This window comes from Netta rufina (assembly GCF_964035555.1).
Source record: "Netta rufina genome assembly, chromosome: 3".
Classification (NCBI taxonomy): domain Eukaryota; kingdom Metazoa; phylum Chordata; class Aves; order Anseriformes; family Anatidae; genus Netta; species Netta rufina.
In genome coordinates, this window is record NC_140125.1 from 29,793,243 (window position 1) to 29,815,538 (window position 22,296).

Here is a 22,296-nt window from a genome sequence, read left to right on the forward strand (position 1 = left end):
GCAGGCTGGAAAATATCTTTATGAAAATATGCTATATATTTTCATAACCTATCCTATAGAAACCTAGATATAGATATAGATATAGATAACCTATCCTATAGAAACTAGAAACAGACAGGCAAAAAACATTTTGTACAGCCCAACATTGTTTTAGTAGATTATGTGGCTATGCTGATCAAATATTCCTATATCAACCCCACCTCCTAGGGGAGGAAATGCCCCCAGAATCTCTTCCCATTCCTTTATAGATACTTAATTATGTCACTATGGCTTCATAAGCTAAAGCTTGCTTAGCTCCAAAGATAATTAAAAAATATAAAGTCTCATTGTGATTTCACTATGACAAAAGAAGAACAGTCATTTTAGAGAACTAGAAAACACATTAAGCAACAAGAAGAATGTCCTTGCAATTCCAAAATGCAAATGTACCACTTATTTCATATATGGATGCAATTTACTGGTGAAACTAGAGATTGCAACTAACTTGAAAACTTACTTGAAACTTCCCTTGAATTTTCTCAGCCTGTTATTTAATCCCAGCAAAAAAAGCCCTAGAGATTCACTTTAACTGCTGGGATTCATTGTACCAGGAATCCATCTTCTGGTGCTTGTTGCAGCCTTCCAGTGGAATAGGCATTGTAACAATTAAGTTTGTGACATTTCTTCATGAATTCTCTTCAGATATGTGGGATGCAGGAGCTCACATGGCTGAGAGCAATGTTGGATAATATGAAAGAGGGTTTCTGAATAACTCACAGTGGCTTAACCCATAGGTTTGGAGAGAGAAACTGTCAAAGATTAGCCTGTCATTTTTCCTTGCTACCTCTAGATCCTCAGACCCCCCTAAAAAAGAAAGATGTGTGAAAGTGATTATCTTTTTTTTTAACCACAAAAGACAAAATTGTCACAAGTGTCCTCTGATTATACAAAAAACATCCATAGCTGATTAAGAAAATGGCAGAGAGAATCTAAAAGCAGATACACAGAAGGATTATGCCCTTCTAAATGCCTCATGCTTAGAAGGTGAGCCCTGAATAAGGAAGGCTTCTGACTACATCTCATGAATATACACTTTTTTATTTCATTGCCTTTGTGTTATACACCTCTGCCCATACTGTTAACTGCAGAACTGGGCTCTGAGGCAAGGTGAAATGAGGTCTCTTTACTAGGCTAATTTTGCTATAGCAACTTCTAATAAGAAAAAAAAAAAAAAAAAGAAAATAAGAGCCAGAGAAGATCATTTAAGTATGGCAAAAAAAGTAAATTTAAAAATGAAATTAGTATTGCAATAACATACATTGTGCTAGCTACAGAGCTTCATTTGTTAAGAGGCCTGACTCAGACAGGTACCAATTCAAGCAAGCAAGTCAGTGTTTGAAATACTAACTATACTCACAGTACAGTTTGACATTACTTTAGCTCAAAAACCTAGGTTTCAGATAAAGCAGCACATTTCACTACTGCTAATGAACTAAAAGGGTAGACACTGTGCCCTTATGCCACAAAAGAATCAAAACATAAAAGCAATTACAAGCTATATTAATATAATTTATAATCCTACAAAGTGCATTTCTTGCAGAAGCTAACAGATTAAAAGACCGACCAATAGTTGCCTGTTTATAGGATGGTTGTGAGAGATCTTTTTCTCAGGGAACTTACATTTTTCTACCAATGTCGTAGGTTAACACTGGCAGGCAGCTATACCCCACACAGCCGCTCGCTCACTCTCCTCTAGTGGGATGGGGAAGAGTATGCGAAAGGTAAAAGTTAGTTCTAACTCATGGGTTGAGATAAAGATAGTTTAATAGGTAAAGCAAAAGCTGTGCATGCAGACAAAGCAGAATAACTATTTCCCATTGGCAAGCAGATGTTCAGCCATTTCCAGGAGAGTAGGGGTTCATCAGTAGGGGGTTGGAAAGACAAACACTGTAACTGGCAGTGTGAGAAGCAGAAAAGACCTTAACTCTGTGGATGCACTGTTCATCAATATCAAAAACATTGGTATGTTATCAACACTGTTTTTCAGCACAGATCCAAAATATGGCACTATATGAGCTACTATAAGGAAAACTATCTCTGTCCCAGCCAAAACCAGAAAAACAAGCATTTCATGTTCTATTATTCTGTTCAGGAATAAAGCCTAAATGGAAATAGCTGAAGAAATCTGAATATATTAGCATATATATTTTTTTCAACAATAGGAATTGTACCATTTTCCAAACACAGTTGCAAAAGATATACAAGTTGGACGATTTTTTGGAGTATGACTTCGTGAAACTTTCTTGCACTAACTTTAAATGTTAAATGTCCATTTTCTAATGCACTATGAAGTGCATTTCATATGTTTAGCTGTAAGTTTTCTTGATATTATATCTGAAGCTCTGATTTTGGTTTAATCTCTTCCTTTAGTCTTTGCTGGTTAGCTCCAACCAAACTTATTTCTTTCAATTTTCCCCTCAGGTGTTCTGTCATTCTGGTACTCTTTCCTCTATAAATACCTTCAGGTCTTCAAAGAGAAACCTTCTCAGCACCCTGGTCTCCAACTTTCCAAACCTAAATATTAATATCTGTATCTTGTTCCATTACTTCTTTCTTACCTTTGACAAATTTTCCAAACTTTCATTGTATTTTACTTCTTTCCTCTTGGAGTTTAAGTTTCTTTTCTTTATATAAATATTTCCCCTCTTTCTGTTTTAGATCAGTGAATGCAAAACACAAATTTTGTATTCCTGCAATAAAGCAATGTATTTATAAAATCTGGAGCAATTAAAATACATACACAGCAGGAATGTGCATTTTTATTACAATTCAAAATTATATGAATTACAGAATTTTTGTTATTTTTAAGAAATTTGTGTATTTCTATGTCTAGCACATGCATATGCAAAATCACAGATTCCTAGACACCTCTGCCAAAAGCTTCAGTAAGATCACACTCAACAGTATATCTCTTCCTTCCCACAGCTCTCATCTCCTACTAGTGAATTCGAAGTACTACAGAATTACGTATGTTAAAACAACAGTAGTCTGCTTACCTCCCCTTCCCAAATAGAAAGGAAGATTAAGGAAAATTAGATGGGCAGACTAGCAAGCCCTCAAGTGAAAGAAACCCTGTTGATTCAGATGGGATGAAAAAAGGGCTGAGTGATTTTAAAAGTTAAGGACTCTGGAAGGAAAATACAATTTTGCCAGTATCCTTAGCCTTAGGCTAAGATGATAATAGATACGTTGCTTACCACAGCTTTTGCAGGATGACAGGATGATGTATGTTTTATTTTAATGTTTCTTGGTATCTTGGACTTGGAAGTAAGAACACTGATAGCCACTAAAGATCTTAGAGGCATAGAGGTTTGGTTCACCCTACTTCAAATGTTGCTCTCAGTTACGTGTCCAGGCTAGTCTAGCTATCTATGACTCTTCAAAAGTGAATGAAGACAGAAAATCCCCTTCAGCAAGTAATTCTTCTCCTTCTAAAATAAATGAAATAGCTAGCTGCGATGAATCACTTTCTGAAGGAATTTTCTGTCTTCACTGATTTTAAATATCTACTTTGGTAGTTTAAATTGTCTTAGATGGTAACAATAAGGCAAGACGAATCATGTCTACCAGGCCTATGCTTTTGGAACATGTACTACTACTATTCAGTAAGTTGACATCATGCCCTTTTGAATGCAGTGTGTCTAGTTATGGACTCCTCAACATCCCAGAGAGACATGGACAAACTAGAAAGAGCCCACTGCTTTGCAAACTTGACTGCTAAAGGGCTGAAGCAATTGGCATCATGGAATATTGAAAGAAGCCAAGGGAGTTGCACCTTCAGTCTGAAGATGAGTAGTTTAGGGGATATCTAATTGTAGTCTTCAACTACCTAGTGGATAGCTGTGTAGAAAATGGATGGAAAAAGTCAGTATTTTCATGAAAGTGTGCAGTGAAAAGAGCAGAAGCAACACTCCCAAGTTATAGAACAGGAAATCCCAAATAGAAGAAAAATAACCGTCACAAGCAGTGTGGTCCAACACTGGACCTGGCTGCCCAAGAAGGTTGTGGAATCCGTCACTGGAAATACTCAAAATTCCTGTGCACAAGGCCCAGAGCTGTTCTGATTGTGTGGTTAGCCCTGCTGAGCTAGAAGCTTATGGTACCCTCCAAAAGTCCCTTCCAAGGAAGTCTCTAAATAGTACTTAAAACAACTTCACTGTAGTTAAATGTCATACTACGTAGAGGTGAAATAGCTGTATTATAGAAAAGCAAGGTCAAAGGATGTTACGAATGTGTAGAACTGTATAATCACAGACTCTGTCATTTCAGCATGAAAAATTAATTTAATTTACTTTGAAAACTGGGTCACAGACAAATTGCCTTATGCTATTTATCCATGGTTTATACTCCATAGTTTGGCCCAGTTTATTTTTAACACATCAAAATCAGAAGCTCAGTTTACCTCAAAATAGTTTGGGGAAAAAAAAAACTGCGAAAACACCACAATAAATAAAACCTGACATTGTCACATATCAAGCTTTGTTCTCAAAGAGATTCTCTAATATGTACTTACACATAACACTTACTGAAATTATAAAATATTGATTCAGCCTATGACTTTGGCAGTGTTCAGCTTCAAATACTTTGGTTCAAAGTTGTGAAGGCAAAGGGGCAGACCTAAAAAGCATGAAGTGCGAGGACTTGAACCATTACGAAGAGATAGAAAACAGGTTAACAGCTCAATACTTAACATTTTGTATTTGCTGTAATGTGTTTACAATTTGCTAAAACTATGCAAGTGTTATTTTCAGTAGTACTGTTCCTTTGTATTATACTCACATACACTTACATTCATCATAAATATAGAAAGGAAAAAATATAGTACATGTAATATTCAATATTGAGTGTACCAACACCACCTTACCAAGGAACGTGGAAATGTAATTCTACTCTGGAAATAAACAGCATTCAAAACACTGCATTTCATGGATATACTCACATTTACAGTGTATTTAAATCAGATCTTACTAATTTAAGAATGTTTTAGCACTGTTTGCTCTGAAGAGCTGCAATTAAAATAACAATAATAAATGAAAAACGATTACCATTACTATTTAATCACTTAAAGATCTGGACAACCAAGATCTTAATGCATTTAATATGCATGTGCAATAGCATCAATGGCCTTAAATTTAATACAATTTTTGCCTGTTAAATCATAGCATTTACTAGAGAATTAGCTCACTAAAGTAACACGATAGAAAATCATGAATACATACAGTACATATATATATATCATGTACATACATATTACACTTATATGGCCTAAAGACTGTTAAGATATTTGTCTTATAAAGTTGCTGTAATGTAGCATCATGTAAAGTAGCTAACACGAATATAATCACATAAGTAAATTTGCCACAGATTTTTTTTAATAACCTATTTTATGACTAAGCAGAATTCTGTGTTAGTCTGTTGTACCATGCTTTCTTCCAGGAAAAAAAACACTGACTATTGTAGCAAGAGAACCTGGTCCTACTGGTTTATGAAATAAAAACTACCAGTGTCTTACAGTCCATTTTCCCTGCATTATCTGTGCCCTTACCCCCCAAACCAGCATGCACTGATAATGCATTTCACTCAGGAACTCCAGAAACACAGCATTGCACAGTGTTGTCCCACTCCTGTCTATATCTCTTATAAGATCACTTCACTCAGAATCTTACTTTTTTCTGCCAAGCACAACATCTACAGTGCCCCACCTCCTATTCCTGACAAATGTTTTCTGCAACATTCATTAGAACTCCAAAATCTTCTTTCAGCATTTTAGATTTCCTTTTCCTTTTGTAACCACTGTGTTTCATGCTAAAGAGAACATCTCATTAATTATTTATTCCTTGATTTAATGCAGTGCTGAATAAAGACTAGCCAAATGGCTTCAGCTTACACTTTGAGCTACAGAAAATCCTGAAAAAGGATTCATGTCAGCCATTGCGATTCTCAAGTGTGAATCCTCTAGAGCAACTGCATTAAATGTTTTATCTAGCCCTTCTTTTGAATCTAATTTTTCCAGGTATTACATTTCTGGAGATCAAGAAGAAAAGAGGTATAGTCTGAGCAGCATGTCAAATGGGTTACTCTTACCCAGCATTTGTCTTTTCTGTAAACTAATGTCCTCTCTTAGTAACCCAGAAATGCATGACAAAACAACTCCTTCAAAGGGAATCACAGAAATCCTCAAGAGAGCTTTCATTGTGTATACATTTGATAAATTATTTTCAAAAACACTAGGTCAAGCTCAAAGTGAAACATATATTAAAGCAAAAGATTTACTTCAAATATTAACAGCAAGTAGGCTGGAGCTTCGTGGGAAGTATATACTATCTCATATTATGAGAACATGACATGCAGGAATCTAAGACTAGAATTATATAACAGATCATCAACTTTTACAGCTCCAAGATGTTTAAATTAGATTTCAGCTTCAAAATACTTTATATTTTTAATATTTAAAGCATTTTTATAAATTATAAAGAACAATATTTTTGTACTGGAGGAATAAAAGAATCCTCTCTTGACAACACCTAAGCAATCAAGCAAAACCCATAGTCAGCCTTCTGAGGGAAACTGGGAAAGGCAGAAATAAATGCACCATGCAGAAATATTCCTAAAAAGTAGGAAAAAAAAATCACAAACAAACAACCTTTTTTACTTCATTATGTATGATCAATACACTTTTCATTGTAATGAATTAAGTCATATAAATGCCTCATGTCGTGAGTCTCAAGAACAGTTTTGGTCTTAGGACAAAAAGATTAGGTTCCTTCACCTTCCCGTCCCCAGCATCAATTAATTCTATAACCCATAAATTTGAATTGACTCATCTCACTTATTTAGCTGTAGGGACTAAGGACTGGCAGCCTTAACCTAAAGAGCCTGGAAACTTTAAATGACATGCATTGAAATTTGTGGATTATCTCTTTGGCAAGTAGAAGTTTACACACCTAATTATTAATGAGATTGTTGCTAATCTACTTAATTGAAAAACTAAATAGTCTTTCCATGACTTTTAGCCTTCTGAAGATAAGAAACTGAAACAGAGTTAGTACAATAATACAAAACCTAACACTTGTTTCAAGCAGATCATCTATTATAGTAAACACATCAGTCAGAATTTGGATGATCGTTATTCCCACTCCAGTGTGTTCTCCAAATGGCAAAATACATTTCATTCAAGCTGGTATTTACAGAAGAAATACCACATGCTGTAGAGAAAAGGTTGCGGAAAGAGTAAGCATTTCAGTCAGTTGTTTTCTTGTGAGAAGCTTACTACTCTTGTCCCACTACAAAAATGTCAAAAGTCACAGTACTACTCTTGTCCCACTGCAAAAAATGTCAAAAGTCACAGTAGACTTCAGCCATTATTCCTTACACTTGCAGTCATTTGCAAGTGAAAAAGCTAACAGCAAGTATTTGCAATCATGTTTCTGAAAACAGACAGAAGGTGTAGTGATTTGATGTTCATAATGGCAGGTTTGAACGAGCACTCTCAAAACTAAGTCAGTTCACCCACTTACAACAACAAATTAACACACACACACACACACACAAAAAAAAAAAAAAGCACATATATATGAAAACTGTAGAAAAAATTATCTAAAAATAATCAGAAATTTCCCTTGCATGCTTGAGAACAAACATTGTTAGTTTAATTAGAAAGAATTCAATACAAGAATTAATGTGTGGTTAGGTTAGCCATGAGATTCCCATATTCCTTTAAAAGTACTCATATTGCAACATTGGATGATCCTAATATTCCAGAATCTAACATTTATGTAGCATTTGTAACCTTTTCACAGATATGAAGAGATAACTATCCTAAAATCTAAAAAATTTCTCAAGATTTTTAGAGAAGACAGGATTTCAATAATGTGTTTGGGAAATGGTTGCTGTTAAAAGTATTTGCCACAGAGTCAAAAATACTAACAAAATATAAGAGATTAAAAAAGGTAGATTCTCAGGGAACATAAAAGATTACCTGTTGAAAGCAAGGAGAATTGAGCTGAATTAAAATTTCGCTTCAAAACATATGCAATACCTCTATAACTGCAAGAAAGTATCTGTAGTATAAATAGCAATCTTTCACGGTTGTACTAACGTAATTCTAACTGCATCTCTTCTTAAAATCATCTTATATTTTATTTATTTCTCAACTGAACTTCTGATATATTAGCATACTTATGCTGTTACATCAGTAAATCCATATTCACAGTGATGAAAACATTTGAAAACAGTAACTCAAAAGTTTTCATACATCTGAGTTCTACTACAGATGCTCACCAACTTGAACTGAAATTCTGTGAATTAGAAGTATGTGGATAAATCAGTCATCCTATGCTTGTTCAGTTATATGGTTCAAAAGACCTCTATGTCCTAGTCAAAGATATCTGGACTCATAACTATACAATAACTACACTGAGTGCAGTTCTGAGTTCATTGCAAAGACTGTAACTGAAGTCAGGTCCATAATAATTGTAAAAACATGAAACAGAATGACAAATAATAGTAAGTAAAATAAGTATGGATGTACAATATTTCTATTGAGAATAACACCTTATTTTTCATAACTGTAGAACTTTGAATTTGAGATTTATTTCATTTTTGACACTATTTGAACTAGGAAAGTGCATTTCTGGTATACTAATTCAGAGAATAACATTTCTAGACAGGAACATGGTTTTGTCTGTGCAGTTTCAAGCAGAAACTCTGTCAAGAAGATAGAATAATATCAAGTAAATCTGCAAGTCAATACCTACAAATGAAAGGGATACTTTTGGAGACAAAAGTTCTGCCCACAGTGCATGGTTCAGTTTGAAAGAGATGACTGCTTACTTCTTGCTGTGGATGTTCCTGTGCCTTCATCAGTTTCAGTGATAAGAAAATTACATTTCTGTATCTATTTTTCCTCCAACTTGCTGTTGGTACTACCAGAAAGAGCTTCATACCTGCAGTGCTTTGGTAACATAGTAAGAAGTTTAATGTAGACCATGGTACAGTAGGAATTTCAGAACTGTTCTTTTTAGATACCAAAGCCAAATTAAAAGGAACCTCAAGACTGCATACATATATGTGCAGACATACCGACTCATACACTCATTATGGACACTAACATTAACAATTTCTCAACGTGCTTGTGAGCACAGGAAAACGTGCTGAAAGAGGGGGCAGTGAAGCAAAAAAAAAGATTCATTGAAAACATCTCATACTATTTGAAAATACAGTTTGCACTTAGAAGAGCGTAAGTTAAAAGAGAAATCATTAATTATCTTCAATATGAATCTCAAAGAAGAGACACCGTTCTGAAGCTCTGACAATTCTTTTTCCTTCTGCATTTGTTTATCCATTCCTAGTGAAGCTGAGTTCTGAGTTCCTTAAAATCTTCTCAGCAGGCCTACAACATCTTCACCTAGCATACTTCAATTACATAGAGCTCATCACTTTGTTGTGAAAAGATATGCAGCAAAATAAGTTGAGGAAGAAAATGACTTCTCAACTTGCTGTCTGCTAAGTTGGAAAACACTGTTTAGGTTTAAACTCTACACCCAGGACAGATCTGGCAGATAAAGCAGAGGAGTCAGTTCAGTCTCATAAAACGGTCTGGTACAGAGTGCTGACTTAATAGCATCTAAAAGTGGAAAGTACAGTGCCAGCAGGGATGGAAAAGTAAACAGGTGTTGTCACTGCAGGAGAGAATGATATGCAATGTTATCAGTATTCTTACTGCCTCCATTTCAGACAGTATAAGCTGATTTATGAAATCTTGTGGTAAGAAAGAAAATCAGCAAGTCAGGAAGTAGGAAGACCTGCTACTTCCAGTTAAGTCTGAACACTAAGATATATCCACTGTATCACTGCTATTAAAGCCACACAAGGGTCAAGGTCAGACAAGTGAAAGTGCTATGGTATTAATTGCTGGGTATATTAGGCTTATATGGCAAGGTTTTGGTAGTGGGGGGGGTGCAGGTGTGACCTCTGTGAGCAGAGTTCAGCAGCTGGCCCATGTCAGACCAGAGCCAGCTCCAAAAGGGACTCACCACTGGACAGAACTAAGTCAGTGAGTGATTCCGGCTGGGCCTCTGGAAGAGATTATTTAAGAAAGGGCAAAACAAACAAACAAACAAACAAACAAAACAAAACAACAAAAACAAAAACAAAAAAAAAAAAAAACAAAAAACAAAAAACAAACAAACAAAAAAAAAAACACTGCTGTGCAATGCAGCTGGGAAAGGGGAATGAGAAAACATGAGAGAACCAGCCCTGCAGACTCCAAGGTTAGTGCAGCAGGAGGGAAGGAGGTGCTCCAGGTGCTGGAGCAGCAGTTCCCCTGCAGCCTGTGGAGAAGTCCCTGGTGGAGCAGGCTGTCCGCCTGCAGCCCATGGGTCCCACATGGAGCAGATCTCCACAGTGCAGCCCATGAAGGAGCCCCAAGTGGAGCAGGTGGATGTGGCCTGGAGGAGGCTGCAGCCCATGGAGAGCCCCCACAGGAGCAGGCCCCGGGCCAGAGCCAGAGCCCGTGGAGAGGAGCCCACACAGGAGCAGGGGGCCTGGGGGGAGCTACAGCCCACCTGTGGGGGACCCATGCTGGAGCAGTTTGCTCCTGACAGATGGACCCCATGGTATGGAGCAGTTCTTGAAGAGTTGCTGCCTGTGGGCAGCCCCCACAGGATCAGTTTGGGAAGGACAGCATCCCGTGGGAGGGACCCCACGTGAAGCAGGGGCAGACAGTGACCGACTGTGAAGGAGCAACAAAGATGAAGTGTCAGGGACTGACCACAGCTTATTCCCCATTTTCCTGCACTGCTCAGTGGGAGGAGGTAGAGGAGTGGATTGGGGAGAAGTTGTTTTTAGTTGGCTTTTGTTTTCTTACTATTTTAGTCTTCTAGTGATAGGCAATAAAGTAAATTAATATCCCTATGCTGTCTGTTTTGCCCGTGATGGTAATTGGTGAGCCATCTTCCTGTCCTCATCTCAACCTGTGAGCCTTTTTTTTTTTTTTTTTCCTCCCCCTCTTCCTTTGGAGGAGGGGGAATGAGAGAGCAGTTGTGGTGGAGTGTACCTGCTCATTACAGTAAAACCACCACACTGGAATGGAGCTTGGAAATTGAAATTTCTGTGCACAAGGCCAGTCATTCTATATTATAACATTGGTAACTCCTGAAAGCTTGATTTTGGACCTATTTTTGAATGGTCTGTGTTTATAATATTACCTACAGTATTTTGCCAAACAGTGATTGATTTTACATCTTTAATTCTAAATGAAATGTGTTTACTTGTTACAAAGTTGGAAATTAATGAGTTGGGCAAGAACTGAAGATAAAATAATTGTCTCAGCTAACTACATTCCGGCATGATATAACAGGGTTGATTTCAAAGACCTAACTACTTTCTTCAGTTGATTAGATTAATAGCTTGCCTATGATAATTTTCCAGCTAAATTATTGCTTCCCAAAACACATCATAAATGCTACCAAGAACTGACTATTGTCCCAGAACTTTTGGAGGTCAGGGACTATCAGCACTTTCAGCAGCAAAAAATACAATGCTACATTAAATCTTTATGCACTGTTGCACATTTATCTATACACAAACTAAGTGATTATTGTTTTTGTTTTGCATGAGACTCAGAACTTCTCTCAGGTAGACCAGCATAAATTATTCTGATTCAAACACTTTCCTGAGATAAACAGTGCTTTGCTTTCTTTTAAGGACACCTCATTTTCTGTATCAGGCAGTAGCTACTGTATCCATTTAGAAACTTTGCCTAGGGAAAACAATTAAAACAAACTTAATGACTTTTTTTATTAGTTAAAAGGCTGCTTTATTAAAGTTCTGAGGCCTTTAGGTAAAATTCCAACAATATGAAGTTGCATTAAGGTCAAAACTACACTGCTAGAAAGCTCTTTAAGGTGAATACCCATCAATTGAAAGAGGAGAGAAAAAAGAAGAGGAAGAAAAAAGTGAGAAGCCAATATTCAAGACATACAAAGACATCCTGGCCTTGAACGAAGTAATTCTACAATGCATTTTATCAATGCAGAAATAAAAATACATAGTGTAGTTGAGGTAGCACTGTCCACTGATTTCCTCCTTCCCTGTTAAGATTAACGCTACTCCTCATTTCTTCCTCTGAGTTATGTACAAAAATATTATCATGTATCTTTAAGAAGCTGCTTCAGTTTTCCCCAGAAAGGGACAAGTGAAAGTTTCTGCACATAATTGATGTGCTTTTGCAGCACTTTAGATACTTCAGTGCAAAAGGTTATGCATAATTGTGTTATATTGCTATCATTATTACACAGCATGCCCAAAGCTAGCTCTAGCACTTATTAGGTACCCACAGGCATCCTACACAAATAGGTATGGAATCCTCTACATTTTTTTTTTTAATTCAGCTTAGATAGCAGAGATATGCTATGAAATTGTAGACAAGCTGGGCTGTAAGTGTGCTGAATGACGAGATGGGAATCCAGGGGGATTTTGGAAGATTTGTGTTAAAAATTTCAGATGCAGTTCACTAAGAACAAGTATACCATTCAATAAATATTTACTCCATAAGCTCAAAGGAAAGAAAGGCACCTAATCAGCATTCCTTCAAAAAGGACCTAGGGCATAATGTAGTTGAGAAGCTAAACAGATGTCAACAGCAATACGATGTCAACAACAACAACAACAAATCTAGTCTATAGTAATCACCTGTTCTTGTCTATAACACTCAAAAGACTACTTTTACTCCATTCGGTACTGGTAAAGCCCTACCTAGAGTATGAGGCTGACAGTTAAACACTGTATGCACTGAAGATGCAGAAAAGAGTGCAGAGAAAAAAACAACATCTGAGGTCTCAAAGTGATCTACAAGACACAGTTGAAAGAAATGAATCTGTTTGGTCTACAGAAGAGAAAACGGAGCAAATATAAGACTTAGAAGCAAGTAAACATTCTGCAAGGTTTCTCTGAATATCATTTAAAGAAATAGTAGATTTAAATTACAGCAAGAAATACTCGGAATAGGTATTAGAAAACACCTTCTAGCCTTCTTGGTTAGGAGATCCAAGGTGTGAGCAATTGTCTGGTTGTGGAAACTGTATCACTATCATTTTTTGGTTATATAATCATTCAAGAATTATGTTGGATTGGGGAGGATCAATGTGGCAATATTGTGTTAGTCTTCCAGCCTTATTTATATTGTCCAGTGAATATACGTGCACATATAACTACATATCGCTCATTCATATTTTTGAGGCCTTTTTTTTTTTTTTTTGAAGAACAAGCCAGCAAAAACATCAACGCAGTGATAACAGTGAAAAAAAAAAAAAAGGCTCAACTCCTGACTTTATCTGATTAGTACACTGTGTAACTTTTTAGAGTCATGACATAAGATTGACACTTCATAATTGTTTTTCAAAATAAAGGTATGAAGTTCTAATTATATGTTTCATTGTTAATATTTATGCCACAGTACCTTTAACAACTGCAATACTAACATAAAACTAATTGTGGTCAGATGTTATGTACTTGTCTAACTTTTTGCTAGTTTCACTGAGTGATGTTATGTCATCAGCATTTAAGTATGCACCCTATTGATTTCAATCAGAAGTTCTGCTTAGAGTCTGATGACACAATATGGTCTACTGATATTAAAGAGCATATGAATACATTTTAAGAAGGAAGATAAACATAGAAAATTATCAAAATCTTATGCTTGTCATGCTGCTTTATTTCAAAGTGCCTCAATAGAAGAATCGTACCAAATGTTTTAAATGACGATAAAAAAATTGTAACGCTATATAAATAGTGTAGAATATAAATGGACCACTTCAGTCTCACAAATATTAATTTTACAAGATCCTATACACCCACTAATATCCTTGGAAGACACTAATTATGTTGATATCATGACAAACTGTGAAAAAGCTTTTTTTTTTTTCCTGGACATACACTGTTGTGTAGACATGATATATTGTCCATAATATATGATCCTCACTAATTTGTACTCCAATTTTGGAAACATTGCTTTTTTATTATTATTTTTATTTTTTGATCCTACAGTCGAAGAAGAATCTATGACTGTTTTGGTTTTGACGCAAAATTACCTGTAATTTGTCTTATCACAATACCTATTCAAGTTTTATAAACTTTGGATTAGTAGCTGAATCCTGCTTGACTGAAGAGTGGAGCCACATCTGTGTGACAAAATCTCTAATTTCAAAATGCAACTCTGATCAGTGGTTGTCAGCTGATGGTATCTGCACCATCTATGTCAAGAAAGCAATAAAACAAGATGGATCTGGTATTTGCGCATTGGGATCAGAGATGGTACGTACCATCATCATCCAGAGCTGTCACCTGTTTGGAGGACGTTGACACTCCTGTACGGCCTGTATACTTGCATTTCATTTTTGTGGATATCAGGAGCTGAGAAGAAACTTGTGGGCATCTAGGTCATATGGTGCTTTGTACTTGGGACTGGTTGTTCAAAAGCACACTTTCGCACAGCAATATCCAAGATGTAGACATGGCTACCAAACAGTGGATAAAATTTCAAAGGACAATAACAAAGAAAACTCTTAAAAGGTCAGTCTCTCATTACACCTAGATATTTTTGCAGTTCACAGGGCTAGACTTTTGTTGTTTTATATCTTATGCTTTTAATTTACACCTGTGAAGAACAGTGAAAATCGGCCTCAGACCCAAAATTGCAAGCAAGTCCATTTATTTTGTACCAAATTGTCAGTAAGAGGTGATACAGCCAGAAACTACAAGAATCTAAACAGGGAATGTAACTTCAAAAAATAAAGTAGTCTAAAAAAATGAAAAAGGCAAAACACCTGTCAAAATATGCAAGCAAATGTTTTGAATCTGACAGATTCAGATTAGCGTTAAAATATAGAATCATAGAATATCCTGAGTTGGAAAGGACCCACGAGGATCATCAAGTCCTGCTCCTGGCTCTATACAGGACCACCCAAAAATCAGACTCTGTGCCTGAGAGCATTGTCCAGATGCTTCTTGAACTCCAACAGGCTGGGAGCCATGACCACTGCCCTGAAGAGCCTGTTCCAGTCCCAACCACCCTCTGGGTGCAGACCCTTTCCCTAACCCCCAGCCTTACCCTCCCCTGTCCCAGCTCCATGCCGTTCCCTCGGGTCCTGTCGCTGTCCCCAGAGAGCAGAGCTCAGTGCCTGCCCCTCCGCTCCCCTAGTGAGGGAGCTGCAGGCCGCCACGAGGCCTCCCCTCAGCCTGCTCTGCTTGGGGCTGAGCAAACCAAGGGACCTCAGCCACTCCTCATACATCTTGCCCTCCAGACCCTTCATTATCTTTGTAGCCCTTCCTTGGACACTCTATTCTAGTTTTATGTCCTTCTTATGTTGTGGTGCCCAAAACTGCACACAGTAGTGCCAGAGATGAGGCCACACCAGCACAGAGGAGAGAAGGACAGTCCCTTCCCTCAGCCAGCGGGCGATGCCTGATGCACCCCAGGATATGATTGGCCCGCCCAGCTGCCAGGGCACAGTTTTTAATAGTGAGGGAATACTAAGCCATTGCCTCTGAAATCTCTAAAAATCTAAAAGCTGAAGTCAGTATAAAAAACAATCATCCTGTTTCAATAGAATTCAGAATTCATTTGGTCTCCATGTAGATGACAACATATGACAAAACCACACACGTCCTTTATGGAGTAGGGCCCACACTCTCCTAAACTGACCTGTAAAGAAGTCTTATTCAGGCTAAAATATGCAAGAGCAATGAAGAAAGTATACGTAACTTTGGACAGGGAAATCCTTTAGACTGGGAAATTGGCCCTGGAAGAACTGTTTGAAATTCTTTCAACAATAAATTATCAACTTTGATCAATTACTGCTCTGAAAAATAGAAAGTAGACATTATTTTAAAGTTGAGTTGAAGTGTTTTTATTTATTGGCAAACACTGCCTTTCTGATGGCTATTACTGTGATTTTTCATTTCTCTGACTCATTTTGTTCCTATTAACTAAGCATTACTCAGCACAGACAAGTATTGTTTTTAAGAGCTGATTTAACCCTGCAAATCTAGAGGCTTTCGTACTAGTAGTCTTTAAGGACAGCCAGGTCTAATTGAGCAAAGTTGGAGCGACAAAATGAGTAATTGTGTCAACAGGACCAGTAGTCCTGAAAAGTACAACCTGACTGCTAATTACATACAAGTACACGTCAGCATTTATCCTGAGGGCTGTGAGGTGCTAGTCACAGCTCTTGTTTTCTCAGAGTCACTCCTGATATCTTCATGCTCTGAAGTACTGGAATGCGCTAACACCCTGAGGTTATCCAATTGAGAAAACAGATATCTTACATTTGAAGTATACAAACATATTGTCTTTTAGTGTATTTCTGTATGGAGTTATCTTTGACAAGACTTTGTATGACTACGTGTTTTGATAGAAATCCACCTTATTTCTGCAATGTATTCTCAATTCCTAAACCTTTGGAGACATATGCCAAATAGCAAGCATATAAGAAAATATTATTTATTCATGTGGCATTTAAATATCTATAGGCATTAATGAGTGTCAACAGCGACATATTAAAGATAAAATAGGCACCTATTTTTTTTTTTCTTTCTATTTCTATTATCAGTAAAGCTGTGAATCTCCCAAACTGCTAAAATGTGTAAGGCAGAAGTGAATTAAGTAAACTGCCAGGATTAAAGGGGAAGATAATTCTCAAGCTCTATTTTGGCTGACCTTCATGATTTAATTGGCAGTGCTGTAGAATATCTAGTGTCAGATAAAGAGCTGGTTGAATAGTTGACTTCAAGCATTGGATGAAAATGCAAATGAATGTAATTAAGATGGGACACAAACACCTGCATTCATATTTACTCACATGTAGGACTAAACCTCTGTCATTTGGACCACACTATTATGTTCTCAGACATAGATTTTGGTACCTTCAGTTAGGCATCAAGAAATAAAAAGCCTGTTTTCTTTTCTGGGGTTTTTGCATTGTTTTTCCAACATGTATTTTCTCTCAAGTTATCAGATCCCTAACTAAAAAAGTTGCAAAAATTTATCTTCCTGAGTTGACCTCAAGGGTGTAGGCAACTATGTGCTCTCTACCAAATGCTGGTACTTCTTGCTACAGTGCTATTAGCATCTTAGAAAACCTCATCTGACTTTTCAGAGAAAATATGACTGCTATAATTGAATTTAATCCAGAGATACATATAGGTTCTATGATATGAGATGAAAAAAAAAGAGGGTAAATGAACCAAACCCCTCCAGACATGAAATAAACTAGATAAAGAGGTCGGTCAGCATTATGCATATCTAAAATTTGCTTTTGTCCTTTGTGCCTCTCATTTATAATAATAGCCATCCCAAGAGTCATGGAAAAATCTCAAGTAAGAAATGCTGTTTTAAATGTCTATAGGTTTGGCAACAACAAATAAATGATCAAATTTTATGAAGTAAATTAGACACACTAAGACACTAAACAATTCTAAGAATAATCTCTTTGCTGTTCTTTTCTAAATCAAAAAAAAAAAGAAAGGAAAAAAAAAAAAAAAAAAAAAAGGACAAAGAACCCAAATCCCAGAAAACTGCATTTAAGTTCTTGAATCACCCTGAGGTTGTTCCAAGGCCACAAATCTCTGAAGGGAAAATTTCCTCATCTCTTGAAGAGCTACCTGAAAAAAACACTGTTCTGAAAATGACTATGTGTGGTGTAATTGCCTGAAGTAACTAGGAAAATAAAACTAACATTCACATTTTTTAAGGAAAAGGTACAGCATTGAATAGGCTTTCAGGGTAGGGCATAACTGCATTACCTGAACGTTCCCTAGGATCCCAAACTTAGATGCTATCGCGCTGGGGAAACTTGGTGTGCTAGCCCTAAAGAACAGCACGGAGCGTAGAGTGGAGTGGAGACACCACGGCTATGCTCTGTAATCAGGTGGGGACTCGATTGTTCTTGTGCACAAAGCTGCACTTTTTGCCACCCTGAGCCAAAGACCTGTCATGTTTTGACAAATGCTGTACCCTAGTATACTTTTTGCTCATTATAATATCATTATAATACCAAAACACACCTCCATCCCAAAAGCTACCCACCTCCAAGGTGCGACCACCCCTCACTGAGCCTGCGCCCTGAATTTCTCAGAGCCTATTACTTTAAACGGAGACGGGAGAACTTTACACCAATCATAACTAAGATATGCTTGACTAGAGCCACTCAAGCTCCACCTAAAAGATAGAAAATAATATAAATTGGCCCAAGAGAGAGGGGATGTCAGGGGAGATACCATCCTGAGGAAATACAACATCTTTAGGACCTCCTGACTCCTGGGATCAGTCGATGGGCTGAGCCTCTTCCTCCCCCCATTGGGACGCCTTTGGGTGAGATCTGAATACTTGCTTATAAATCTCTCTAGAGTCTTTGATCTTTTTAATGCGTTTATTTCTAGGCCGTTCACCTGTAACACCTGTGTTTCATGCTTGCTAGCTTGCTTTTGCAGACAGTCACTATCGCTGGCAATCCAAAAGAACCTGATTATCTGTTGCTGTAATAAATCATACTTGATTGCATTGTGATAGCTCTCATTAAGTGCAACTAGGGTAAGGGTGGTTATCCGTGATAGTTCAGTGTTCTGAATCCAACCAGACCCCCAGACGGTTAATGCGTTGTTGGTGAATGTCTGAGCGGACCCCCAGATGGTTAACGCGTTGTCGGTGAATGTCCGACTGGTTCAGTACCCTGAATCCGACTGGGCCCGTAACCGTTAGTCAGCTACACCCCTTAACGCAACGCTATGCATCAAGGATATATTTGGGAAGGTTTCTACAGTTGCCTGTAAGGTAACAGACTGGAAGAATTAGTCTTTTGCTTTTCAGAATCCATTACATATGGAGAGGTTCAAATGATCTATCACTCCACACAGTGAGAGACAACTCCAAATTAAAGTTTCCTTTTACATAGCTAGGAAAAGATGAATCCTAAGACTGCCTCCCTGTTTTGTTGTTGTTTTTGTTTTCCAATACTTTCTTTGTCAGTAAACTCTGGTTGTTTTTTTCTTCCTTCCTTGTACAAGCTTCATCCTCCAAATGATAGAGGAAAAAAATAAATAAAAATATTGAGGAGTCTTCTTCAGTTACCTGTGAAAGGGAGAAAGGGAGACTGCCCATATCTAACAATCTCTCACCATCGTTCACCAGACTGACAACTGAAGATGAACACTTCATCATGACATATCCAATTGATGTGCTAATTTATCTGTGCTTCACTTACTCTTGAAATCACAGGGTGAAACAATCTATCACAAATTGAATCCTGCATATACTACAACTAGGCAATGGTGACGCATCTTTATGCAAATAAGGCTTGCAAGTCACTTGCTACTTGTGAAGAAGTAGCAGCTCATGATACTACATTTCACGGATTCTCAAGTGTTCACATATGATGCAGGTTTTATTACTGAAAAATAGTGAGGACAGAGACTAGTTTTGGCCTAGATTACTGGTCTGTACAATGATTCTTTTGATATTTAAAATACAGAGATTTTAGCACACACACACAAAAAAAAAAAAAACAACAAACAACATATTTTAATTCTCCCTGTATGCTTGTGAGATAGCAAGAGACCTACAGGTCACTGCAGTAATGATAAGTCACTGACTCATCATGTATTCTTCTAATCTTACTTCCACTGAAAATTCAATACTGGCAAATAATAACACCGTTCATTTTTGTGGGGCACAATGACGTGTCTAAAATATGTAGTCTGTACTATTGGGAAGAGACTTACGTTGTTTGTAGTCCTTTTCATCATGATGGCTGCAGTGAGTAAACATGGGAAAAATAAATCCTGTTAAAGATCTTTGCTTTTAGCTGGTTCTCAGGGTGGCTTGGTTTAGAATGAGTTCCAGTTTGGATAAAAATGAAATATGACATAAAGGATTTTATAAAGGAAATTTGAAAAGCTACTAGGAACTGAATATATTTTCTCCTACAGGAATCACAAGTGGTCTTATGCACAAGTTAGAAATGCTAGAGTCTATGATCATGAAACTTGGCTCTCATTTGATTAGCTACTGGTCTACTTAACATTTTCTGAAAAAGGCAGAAAGCTCTTCCAAGTGCTATTTCCTAATACATAAAACACAAACAATCCCTTCCCCAGTTCTCTCACAAACAAGGGCATTCAAAATAATGGTCCTTTAAGGTAATTGGGCAGTCGGGTCACATGACATGTGAAAAGAGGCTGAGAAAACTGGATTTTTGAATCTGGAGAAGATGAAGGGACTGTCTTCATCTACTTAATGGCATGTTTCAGAGAGGATAGAGCCAGTCCCTTCTCACTAGTACACACTAAAATATATAAAACTTCCCCTTTTCTTGACATTTAAAGGATACTGCAAGAGGTTTAATTTTATCTCTTACCTTATAGTAGAAGGCACAGGCAAAAGCTTTAGAAGAAAAATAGAAAGCTTTTTCTATTTTTTTTTTACATGCAAATTCATATGTTCATAAATATATTTGCAATGTCTAATTAATAGCTATTGCTTTTGCTAGATTTATAGGTGATTGGGATGAATTTTGTTAAGTATCACTCAGAGAAAAACACACTGAGTTATGCCTTTTATGTCTACCCTGAATAGACATATAAGCAGTTCTGAGCCCTAGCAACTGATGCATTAAAATGAATTTGCAAATCATTTTCAACAAACTTACAACAGAATTACTACCATCTTATTAAGTTAGAATCCTACTACAATCTAGCTGCTTCATTGGTATGTATTTTTACAACTGAGCACTCTGAATTGACAGGCTGTCCTGCCTTTGTCATTCTTTCTATCTAACAAATAAGGTCACTAATACCTTTCAGAATATTAAGAAAATTTCTATATAAGAAAATACAAGGCAATTAACTTATATTAATGTTCGTAGTTTTAGTATTTCATCCATAAACTCCTGCAAAGCTTTTCAATAAGGTCAACGGTACATAAATGAAAGGATCACCTGCTGGCATAAACTGGTAGCATAAAAATAGGAAAAAGAAATAGGACTACTAAACAGTGTTCTTAGCAATCCTCATTATGCTAGCAAAGAGCTAGGTTAGTGTTCCCTTACTATACCTAATTCCCACCGGTAGAGAGCAGCTTTTCAGGACTACACCCTTAGAATTGTACTCTCATGCAGTTTTTACCTTGGGCTTCTATAGCAGCACTTCATGCCTATACTTGTACGGTCAAGACCAGGATGACCTGTGATGGTCTCACATTTTCAATACAATCTAATTCTGTCTCATCACTGTACAGTTCTACCCCGTATGTCCCATCAATCTAGTGCAAACTGTTTCAGTCCTCTGTGGTCCTTTTTGCAACAATTCAAAACTTGCCTTGATTGCATCATTTATTGTCTGCCTTCTTAAATTTACCTTGTTGTCACTTTTGTTCCAGTCTTTTCTCTCTCTTGCAACACATTTCATGGCTCTTAGAAACAGCTGCTGTATTTCACCTAGCTCTATTGCTTTTAATATTGGTAATGTCAGCCTTTGTAACTTTCCACTGTGTAAATACCCCTACTATAGTAAATGTCATCTTAATATAAACACTTCAGTACATTCTGCATGAACTACTACATAAAAATATACATTTTTACCAAGCAGATCAAATTCAAAATACATGGTAATTGGGCCGATGTATCAGTGCACACTGCAAACACAATGTATTGCATCATATCTTGTAATGACCCCTCAACTCATAGGGAAACTCACAGGCTGTGAAATTTTTGTACTTTTCTCTCAGCACTTTAGTTGAATTGATACACATGTAACATGCTTCAAGCAGTTCTTCAGCTGAGGGGAAAAGTACTGCAGTGGCTAAGGAAATCAGCCAGATAAAGGGATCTTGGAAGAAAAAATGAAAATGTGAAAAAAATTATCTGTTTTATTGCAGAACATATTTTCAGTTAGGAATAACAGCAAAAAAGACCAAGAACTAGGAAAAAAACAGGTTTCATCAGTGCAGTCAATGACTCCGCACTGAGTTTATTATTTACAAAATTCAAGATGTCTGATGTTTCTAATGAAATCAATTAGAATGATAAAAAGCCCTGTAAAAAACGTTAAGTTTCTTCAAGAATCTACGTAAAAAGAAATGTAAACCTAACGAACTTTTTTCCTTGTGAAATCATAACTTATTCAAAGTCATACTCAAATCATAACTTACTAGCTTACAGCAGTTTTGTGCAGCGATACATCATTTGCTTCCTGTCTAAACAGGAG